We start from the raw sequence: 2,733 nt of genomic DNA on the forward strand, positions 1-2,733 counted from the left end.
AAATGAAATGAAATCAGCATATGAAAGAGTTATGTGTACCCCCATGTTCATTGCAGCTCAATTCACAACAGCTAATATATGGAATCAACCCATATGTCCACCAACTGATTAATGGATAAGGAAAATGTGATATATATACACTATGGATTATTACTTAGCTATATAAAAAAAAGAAATGAAATCCTGTATTTTGCAACACAATGGATGCACCTGGAAACCATTATACTTAGTGAAATAAGTAAGTCTCAAAAAGACAAATACGAACGCCTGGGCTGCACCAAGCTGACAACAGCGATGGCAGTGGGAGCTGGCGGCGCTGCAGGTCAGCGGTCATGGCAGACCCAGCCCAGCTGGGCAGCCTGGGTCTCTCAGCATTGCTGAGCCACAGCCCACAGTGAGCGCAGCCAGAGGAGCTGCACAGGAGGCAACTGAAGATAAAACAATGTCTGCCAACCTGAAATACCTTTCCTTGGGAATATTGGTCTTTCAGACTACTAGTTTGGTTCTAACTATGCGTTATTCTAGGACTTTGAGAGAGGAGGGACCATGTTATCTATCTTCCACAGCAGTGGTTATTGCTGAACTTTGGAAGGTAATGGCCTGTATTTTATTAGTTTACAAAGACAACAAGTGTAGTCTAAGAGCACTGAGCCGAGTACGACACGATGAGATTCTTAATAAACCCATGGAAACACTTAAACTTGCTATTCCAACATGGATATATACTCTTCAGAATAATTTACTCTATGTGGCTCTGTCAGGTCTAGATGCAGCTACTTATCAGGTCACATATCAGTTGAAAATCCTTACAACAGCATTATATTCTGTGTCTATGCTTAGTAAAAAATTAGGTGTGTACCAGTGGCTTTCCCTATTAATTTTGATGACAGGAGTTGCTTTTGTTCACTGGCCCTCAGATTCTCAAGAACTTGATTCTAAGGAACTTTCGGCTGGCTCTCAGTTTGTAGGTCTCATGGCAGTTCTCACAGCATGTTTTTCAAGTGGCTTTGCTGGTGTTTATTTTGAGAAAATATTAAAAGAAACTAAACAGGCCGGCGCCGCGGCTCACTAGGCTAATCCTCCGCCTTGCGGCGCCGGCACACCGGGTTCTAGTCCCGGTCGGGGCGCCGGTTCTGTCCTGGCTGCCCCTCTTCCAGGCCAGCTCTCTGCTGTGGCCAGGGAGTGCAGTGGAGGATGGCTCAAATGCTTGGGCCCTGCACCCCATGGGAGACCAGGATAGGCACCTGGCTCCTGCCATCGGATCAGCGCGGTGCGCCGGCCGCAGCGCGCCAACCGCGGCGGCCATTGGAGAGTGAACCAATGGCAATGGAAGACCTTTCTCTCTGTCTCTCTCTCTCTCACTGTCCACTCTGCCTGTCAAAAAAAAAAAAAAAAGAAACTAAACAATCAGTATGGATAAGAAACATTCAGCTTGGTTTCTTTTGGAGTATATTTGGATTAATGGCTATATATATGATGGAGAATTGGTATCCAAGAATGGATTTTTTCAGGGATATAACCAATTGGAGGCCATGTAGTGGCTGCTGTTATTAGGTATGTGGATAATATTTTAAAAGGATTCGCAACGTCTTTGTCTATAATATTGTCAACACTGATATCCAATTTTTGGCTACAAGATTTTGTGCCAACGAGTGTCTTTTTCCTTGGAGCCATCCTTGTAATAAAAGCTACTTTCTTATATGGTTATGATCCCAAGACTGAAGGAAATCTCACTAAAGCATAGCCCAAAACTGTCATTAACTGGTTTGTCAAGATGGTGCACTAGAAATCGCAACATTAATCTTGCACAGAGGACTTCTACAGATTCTGTGAAGTATCATCATACTAAATCTGATCAGGTTTTTAAAATGGTTTGAGAATACACAGGTTTAAAGATAAAATGTGTGTACTATATATGTAACAAAGTATTTTATATCTAGAAATCAAAACTTGAAAGTATTTCCAGGGATTAGAATGAAAACAAATATGGGAGGAAACTTGAAATCTGAGTTAGAAAGATTTTACCTTTTTGATTGCTGCAGAAATGTCCTATGCACTCTTTGCAAGAGCACTCAAATGTCCTAAATCTATTTTTACAAACTCTATTTAATCTTACTAAAATTTTTAATCTTATTCTTTATGTACAGATATATAAAATCACATGGAATATTTAAAGTTTGAAAATTCTAATTATGTATAATGCTGTGAAAAATGGAAGTCTGATTTGAAGAAAATATTTCACATATCTGAGATTTTTATATTTACACAAAATGTTACTAAACAAGGATTACTAAATTCTACCTGTTGAACTACATAAAATTGATTAAGTCACATTCTAGGTCTTATTTGTTAGATAATCAAATTCATATTTAGTGTAGAAATGCGTCTACTTCTCCATATATACATCTTTAGACCGTTTAGTACTTAGAGACAACTGAAAGTAATCTGGTTGCTCTTGTGGTAGTAACCATTGACTTTTGTGCTAATGGAGTTTCCCCCTCCTTCCATTTCTTTTCTGTAAGTCAGGTGGATCCTTAATATTGGTTTAAATTCATTTGTATTAATTGCTATTAAAGTTTTAATTTAAAGGGATTAAATATTCATTTAGTAATCCAACATAAAGTTACTGTCTAATATCTCCATTTGGAGAATTTTGAATTATATATACTGTATACCATTAGAAAGTCTTTACAAGAATATCTTATTCATTGCTCTGTCAAAACTTTCTTTAAT

At 38.5% G+C, this 2,733-nt stretch overlaps 1 pseudogene; it reads left to right on the forward strand.

Annotated features, from left to right (window-relative positions):
- The first annotated feature begins 436 nt into the window (after positions 1-436).
- On the forward strand, positions 437-1,744 carry LOC133753442 (UDP-N-acetylglucosamine transporter-like; annotated as a pseudogene).
- Positions 1,745-2,733: the final 989 nt, after the last annotated feature.

Source organism: Lepus europaeus, chromosome X (assembly GCF_033115175.1).
Source record: "Lepus europaeus isolate LE1 chromosome X, mLepTim1.pri, whole genome shotgun sequence".
Classification (NCBI taxonomy): domain Eukaryota; kingdom Metazoa; phylum Chordata; class Mammalia; order Lagomorpha; family Leporidae; genus Lepus; species Lepus europaeus.